The sequence below is a fragment of the Rutidosis leptorrhynchoides genome, chromosome 2, assembly GCF_046630445.1.
Source record: "Rutidosis leptorrhynchoides isolate AG116_Rl617_1_P2 chromosome 2, CSIRO_AGI_Rlap_v1, whole genome shotgun sequence".
In the NCBI taxonomy this organism is placed as follows: domain Eukaryota; kingdom Viridiplantae; phylum Streptophyta; class Magnoliopsida; order Asterales; family Asteraceae; genus Rutidosis; species Rutidosis leptorrhynchoides.
Genome location: NC_092334.1, coordinates 8,345,957 through 8,354,512, shown reverse-complemented (window position 1 = coordinate 8,354,512; position 8,556 = coordinate 8,345,957).

Here is an 8,556-nt window from a genome sequence, read left to right as displayed (position 1 = left end):
AAAATTGTAATTAAAAATTCTTTTGTACAAACTGTTAATGGTGAAAATATTTTAACGGGTAGGTAATACCCGAGGAATATTTAGATTTCACATTAATAAGTTACACTGTACATTCTTCGAATTTGATTCAACGATCATTTACTATCCTATTTACAACCACCGATATATGTATCCGTTCACCGCAAAATAACCCTTTTCATTCAATTTCATATTTGGATTTTGATCTATCAGAATCCAACAAGTGGCATAATGAAGAAATAATGGACACAATAAAAATTGATTAGAAACAGACTAATTAACAATATGAAATTTTGTTAAGAAACCACGCTAACAAGATCCTAGCTAATTGTTCCTAGCTAACTGTTAATTCCGTATTACATTTTATTTTATTGCAGTTTATTTATAGCATTTTACATTCTCGCAATTTCATTTATCGTCATTTAATTTATGTTATTTACTTTACGCACTTTATTTATCGTCATTTAATTCCTGATATTTATTTTACGCATTTTAAATATCGGGACACGTGTACAAGGTTTTGACATATCATATGGACGCATATATATATATTATTTGGAATAACCATAGACGCTCTATATGCAGTAATGATCGAGTTCTCTATACAGGGTTGAGGTTGATTCTATAATAATATATATACTTTGAGTTGTGATCGAGTCTGAGACATGTACACGGGTCACGATACGTATTAATTAATTCGAATATTATAAACTATATATGAATTATTGAATTGCCAACTGTGGACTATCAATTATGGACAATCAATATTGGACAATTAAAATGAATTAAAATATTGACTATAACATATGAAACTAAACAATTCTTCAAGTTTGCCACTTGATTTCATCTTAAACCTCGTTTGTATCTTGATGATTACAATCTGCGTTCAAACCTTTCATGATTCTTGAAAACACCTCAATCGATAGGATGAATCAACCGCACTTCATCTACGGAAGGAAAGATTTATGCATATAGTTATGTACCTAAGAAACTCTCGGCAACTGAGTAAAAGTTTAACACGTAGCCGCGTCAGATCCTTTGGCATTTATTAGCAAAAATAACTTTGCGATCCCTCTTCATAGTAGCAAATTTTGTCACAGATTCAGCAAATCAACTTCGACTTTTCGTTCGAAACAACTTTATTATCACCTTGACTTATATGTATGCTTTTTTATTGTTACCGGGGAACCTTTTATATTCCACCATATTACCGTCAGCGTTTAATCATCTAAAAACACAATTCTCCTGAAACCACCTCGGATTGATAACCGATGATTCAGATATCGTAGCTTTAAATGCAGAGGAAACAGAAAAATTGTAGATGATCTAAATGCCAAGAGTTTGACGATAAAGAAGGGAGTGTTGGGAACGCTCGATAGAAAAATTTGGTACTGAAAAAAAAAACAGATTGAGCAAACCAGGAAGGAGATCTAGGTCAAATACAAGGACCATACCATATATTCAAAGAATCCAGGTAATTCTGGATCCGATGAAACCTTCAACGAATATCTTGCTCCGTACTCATGTTAAAATCTTGCGGAAAATCTTTCTTCATCGACCATCGAACTTAGAAATTCCAAAATATCATCATCAATATCTTCGATATTTCTGAGAATATTTTCATAAATATTCTCGTCCGAAATTATATACCTCTTCGTGCTTCCTGTGTATCATTATATTGGAAATATTCAATAGAAAATTTAGTATCGAAAAACAGATTATGCGAAACTATGAAGGAAGTCGTGGACAAATCACAAAGAATAAGTTTGACTTCAAAGAATCCAAATGATTCAATGCCTACTGAAGTCTTTAGCGAATATCTTGCTCCCTACTCAAAACCCTTGCGGACAATAGGCTCCATCATTCTCTGACCTTAGATATTCAAAGATATTATCGTATCTTTCATTATAAATATCCTCGATATTTCTGAAGATATCTTCATAAATATTCTCGTCTGATATTAATTATGTCTCCGCGTTATTTGTATTACCACATAAAAGAAACTGTTTTAGTTTCTAAATTCCGAAACCTTCGAATTTAAAATATGAATGTTATTGAAGTAGTGTTGGGAACTGATGCATGAGTTAGTATAATATAATGACACTTGATTAACGTGATTATATTACAGTAAGTCATGCTGAGTTTCTAAATGGAACAGGATGATTCACAGATTATAACGTCATCATGTACCATGTTACATAACTCTTTCATTCTGCTTAACTTCTGAACATATCAAAGAAATATATTCTTGATAGTTCTATTCTCAGTAATTCAGGTAATTTGACAAAACAAAATGTGCTACTACCTTTCCTTTCTACCTTGTATATTATGATAATTCGAAACTCCATACCTATGAATTCTGGACCGTTATTTGCGAAAAGTAAACAAAAGCATGAAGCTCCGAAATAGAAAGGGGGTATAAATCGCAGCAAATAAGAGAGCGCATTAACTGTGGATGACAAAAATTATAGGAGACAGAAGCAGGGACAATGAAATATAAAGGAAGATATAAAACCCAATAACAACACAGAAGTTATAAACCGTGGATATTAATACGGATAGCAATATAAAGACACAGTATAATTAAGAATAGTATCACCCCAAGGTAATAGTAGAAGTAAACAGATTTTTCTGATGGAAGATTGAAAAGAAGAAAGACAGAAATGATAATTAGGAAAATATCAAGGATTAGAACTGAATTAAGCATTTTCACAATCTTTTGGATGCATGAACTAAGGAAGAAAGTATAGGAATGGTGAAAATAATGGAACGAAAGAATTTAATTTATAATGGAAAATATCAGACAGAGTAATCGAGGCAGATCCCTGTATTTAATTAGAAAGATCTTAATTTCCATAAATTTCGAAGAATCAAATCTTATAGATTTCGAAGATTTTCTTTTAAATCCATGGAATTCCGGAATTACACCAAGACAACGTCAAAAGTAAAGAAACACCTTATTTTCTAAATTCAATCGCGACTACGTCAAAAGTTATGGAAAATCTCCATTTCTTCATCTCGATCTTTTGTGATAGCTTCATTCATACGCTTCGATTAATTGAATCATTTTATCCATATTACTCAATGATGATAAAACTCTATTTATCAACTCATATTCGTCATGAAAATATTTTTATTGTTAACCATGACCACCTCACTCAAATTTCGGGACGAAATTTCTTTAACGGGTAGGTACTGTGACGACCCGGGAATTTCCGACTAAATTTAAACTTAATCTTTATATGATTTCGACACGATAAGCAAAGTCTGTAAAGTTGAGTCTCAAAACTTTTGAACCTTTTTAATGTATTCATTTACCCTTTGACTATTCCCGACGATTCACGAACAATTGTTGTTACTAAAATATGTATATATATATAATTTGAAATTATAAAATATAATCTAAACATTACAATTAAAGGTGTAAAATAAGATACAAAATAATTACGTGTAATTTAAAATGAATATATATATATATATATATATATATATATATATATATATATATATATATATATATATATATATATATATATATATATATATATATGATTTCTGCGTATAATTATTATTACGTATACATTATAATACATATAAAGTTTATAAATATTAAATATTCAATAAAAGTTATTATATAATGTAGTACCTAAATATTACACGATTAATAATATAATACAAGTAAAATATAGTTGTTATATTAAAATTATTACTTTCATAAATATTAACATTAATATCAGTATTATTAATATTGTTATATATATATATATATATATATATATATATATATATATATATATATATATATATATATATATATATATATGTGAAAGTTGATACATTTGATTTATTATAATATTATTATTATTATTATCCTTATTGATATCATTATTATCATAACTAGTAGTAAAAATTATAATTTTAGTTATTATGATTAATATTAGTATTATTATTAGATATTATCATTATTTACAATATTAGTAATAATTATCATTATACTTATTATTAAGATTGTTATTGTTAGATTTATTATTATTATTATTAATATTGAAAGTATTATTATTATTATTATTATTAATACATTTATACTTATAAATTACTGATCCAATCAGCTAAATTATTACAGAATCCGATATGCAATCCCTATCAATTTTAAATTTTCTCTTCTGTCTTCTTATTATGATTGAATATTCATGTCGATACATCAAAAACAAACAAATGCACCACTATTGCTAATTGAATGCTTTCTGTTTCCTGTCTATCTCAATTACTTTCTAAGATTATCACTATCTATTACATACACATATACATGCAAACTGAGAGACACAAAATCACCACCATCATCACTTGTTTTTTTTTCTTTCTTCTCTTTCATTACCTGTTTATGTGAGATAAGCAAGACAATCAAAACCATCAACCACCTTCACCATAAACCACCATGAATATCCTTTACGGTTTCTTCATTTGTCGAACACAACCATCACCTAAACCATCACTTGCTACTGTCGTCATTTCTTTCTACTTCTGTTTCTGTTTCTGCAACAGTAACACAACCCAAACCGACATCTTCCTTGTTACTTGAAGAACCCATCACCATCTAAATATGCAACTGTTTCTGTCAAACCACAACTCGAAACCAACATCATCAATAAACCTTCGAATACAACCGTATATTTTACTTCTATTTCTTGCTCATCGTTTCTGTTTACAGCTCGAACAAAATTGCTGCAGTTTAGCTTCTGTCTTTCGTTAGTTACTGAAAAAGACCACCATCATCGAGCCACCACTTGAACCGCCTAAGAACCCATTTACCTCTACCTGCTATACATTTCTGTTCTTCCTTCTGTTATGTCCGAGATTCAGAAAAACCACCATGGAACTTATTGTTTCCTTTTCCTGAACACATCAATACCCACTTGCTCGATACAAACCCAAACCAAAAACCCATGACTACCACTATTATTTTCTGTTTAAATAATGAAGATACACAATGAAGATGATGGATTAAATTTCTTGGCGTGTTCCTTTTGTAAATTTCTTTCTGTGGCCGACAGTTACGATCCCACCCACTACTTTCTGTTTCATCTAATTAATTCACAAAAACTGATCAATTAAACCGATATGGACTGAATAAATTGATGGGTTTGTTCTTATACTTGGGCCGTTATGTATTGTTGGGCTGCTGGACTTGTTACAATGTTGGGCCAATTATTATCGGTTCAAAAACAGAAAAACTGGATCGGGTGATTTTAGGATAATGGTATAAAATGTTTCGGTTTTCAATTCTGTTTCTATTTTTCTATTCCAGTTTTTTTTTCTTTTCATGGTAATAAAGACAATAGTGATTATGAGTTGATGATTAGGTTATTATGAAAATGAGGTTATGAGTATGATAGTCGATGTATGAAGGATACGGTTATACTAGGGTGCCTTATGATAATAAGGATGAGGAGGTGAATCACGATTAAAATGATGAAGGTAAAGATATTAATATCATGTTAAAAGATTAGGATATGAAGTATGATTATGATAATAATTAGGTTTTAATTGAAGAAGGAGGAGGAAACGGAAGAATATAGGCTAAATAAAATTAGACTGAGGATTAAATCAGAAAAGCTTGGACAGAGGAATGGTTCAGTGGTGTGTTGGGTTTAACGAGAGGTCCTGTGTTCGAACCCAGGCCACTGCTATATTTTTTTTTATCAAGAGAAGCTGTTGGGTTATTTGAATGGACTGCTTCTTGGGCCGATAGGTGGGTTGCCATATTTCTGGTTGGGCCGAAAAGAAAATAAATCGGGTTAAATATAAGTTAGGTGTATTTAAATTTAGAAATACAGAAATGGTAGAATGATTTGAGGTTTTGTTGGATTAGCTAGAGGTCACGGGTTCGAGCCCATGCGTGGGCAACTATTTTTTCTTTTGAAACTCTTGCGAGGTAGTTTTCTCACTTTTATTTATTTATTTATTCATTTATTATTATTATTATTATTATTATTATTATTATTATTATTATTATTATTATTATTATTATTATTATTATTATTATTATTATCAAAATAAGTATTATTATTACTATCATTCAATTTATTAAAATAAGAAATATTAATATTGTTATCAACATTAGTAAAATTATTATCATTATAACTATTATTATTATTATTATTATTATTATTATTATTATTATTATTATTATTATTATTATTATCATCATCTTTATCATTTTTATTATTAGTACTAGGTATTATTGATATTAAAATTATTATTAAGGATTATTATGTATTATAAAAATACAAGTTTATTTATTATTACTAGAACCATTATTATTAATAATAGTATGACTTTTATATAACAAATAAATATTATATATTAACATTACATAAAAATTTATATTAAACATATTAACATTAATTATATAAATATTACATATAACAAGTTATTAATTTTTGATATAATACAAATTACAAATATAATATATATTAATACAACTATATGTATGAATATTGATTATTTTACAAAACCACTATATATAAAATATAACTAAAAATATAAAATATAAAATAAAATATATAAATTTATACAACTACAACATAAAATATATATATATATATATATATAAATCTTACATAGAAGGAATTATGTGGGTATATGTGTTAATATGTATATACATAATATAGGTTCGTGAATCCGAGGCCAACCCTATACTTGTTCAATGTCGTTTTATGTATTTTTACTACAAAATACATTCGGTGAGTTTCATTTGCTCCCTTTTTAAATGCTTTTGCAATATATATTTTTGGGACTGAGAATACATGCGCTGCTTTTATAAATGTTTTACGGAATAGACACAAGTAATTAAAACTACATTATATGGTTGAATGATCGAAATCGAATATGCCCCTTTTTATTAAGTCTGGTAATCTAAGAATTAGGGAACAGACACCCTAATTGACGCGAACTCTAAAGATAGATCTATCGGGCCCAACAAGCCCCATCCAAAGTACCGGATGCTTTAGTACTTCGAAATTTATATCATGTCCGAAGGAGGATCCCGGAATGATGGGGATATTCTTATATACAAATTGTGAATGTCGGTTACCAGGTGTTCAATCCATATGAATGATATTTTTGTCTCTATGCATGGGACGTATATTTATGAGAAATGGAAATATGAAATCTTGTGGTCTATTAAAATTATGAAATGATTATTTATGTTAAACTAATGAACTCACCAACCTTTTGGTTGACACTTTAAAGCATGTTTATTCTCAGGTACGAAAGAAATCTTCCGCTGTGCATTTGCTCATCTTAGAGATATTATTTGGAGTCATTCATGACATATTTCAAAAGACGTTGCATTCGAGTCGTTGAGTTCATCAAGATTATTATTAAGTCAATTATAGTAAGATATATTACGAAATGGTATGCATGTTGTCAACTTTCGATGTAATGAAAGATTGTCTTTTCAAAAACGAATGCAATGTTTGTAAAATGTATCATATAGAGGTCAAGTACCTCGCGATGTAATCAACTGTTGTGAATCGTTTATAATCGATATGGACTTCGTCCGGATGAATTAGGACGGGTCCTTTCATAAATCATTGTTATAAAAAGGATCAGCGAGCACATATCAACCATTCTTGCCAACTTCTAAATATAATTTTGCGTCAACACTAGTTACAATAGTATAAATTATATAATTAAAATTAATATTGATATTTTTTTTGTCGCATGTTAGACATTGATTCAAGTTGTCTAAATAATGTAAGAGTCTAATGGTGGAAAGTTTTTGAGAATTATCTTGAAGGGAATTCTCTGAGTGAATATTATTTTTAGAACTTTTGGAAGGAAATGTTGTGGCTATAAATTGGAGTTATTGTATGTATAGAAAATTGGATGAGATTAAGAGAAAAAATATCAAGTCTATGAGAGTCGTCTTACTGCATCCCGTGAGGTGGTCTGAGTGATTCAATAACGATGGGAGCGAATTCCATTATTGTAATCAACCGCTTTGAGAGTGTTGAGAGATACAGTATGTGATACAGTAATATTCAAGAGTATTGTAATGGGCGTTCATTATTATAATATTGTTCGTATATAGTGAAATTTAAGTGGTAGTTGGTCCTGTAATTTTTACTCTCCCTTGAAAGGTTTTTCACGTAAAACATTATGTGCGTATTATTTTTATGTTTTGTTAATTCGTTAATGATTTATATATGTTTGTGTGATTCTTAGTGTAGTATCAATTCCAAAAGTGGTATGTAGGCGAGTCGATCCCAACATCGCAAACTAAGGTAGTGTTCGTTTCACCCATCTTAGTAAGGTAAATAATATTGACCGATTCTTCAACTAATTTTGGTTTTTGTATTACTTTAACATTATACTGATCTAGTTGATCTAGTTAGTTTAAATATAAAAATAATGTGGTTGTAAAATCAATATTGGTATTTGCTAACCCTATGAAAGTGACACTTTTTATTTTTGTGTTGGTGTAGAAAATAGCAAAATCATGATTAAGCCACTTTTTATTAATATGGGTATCCA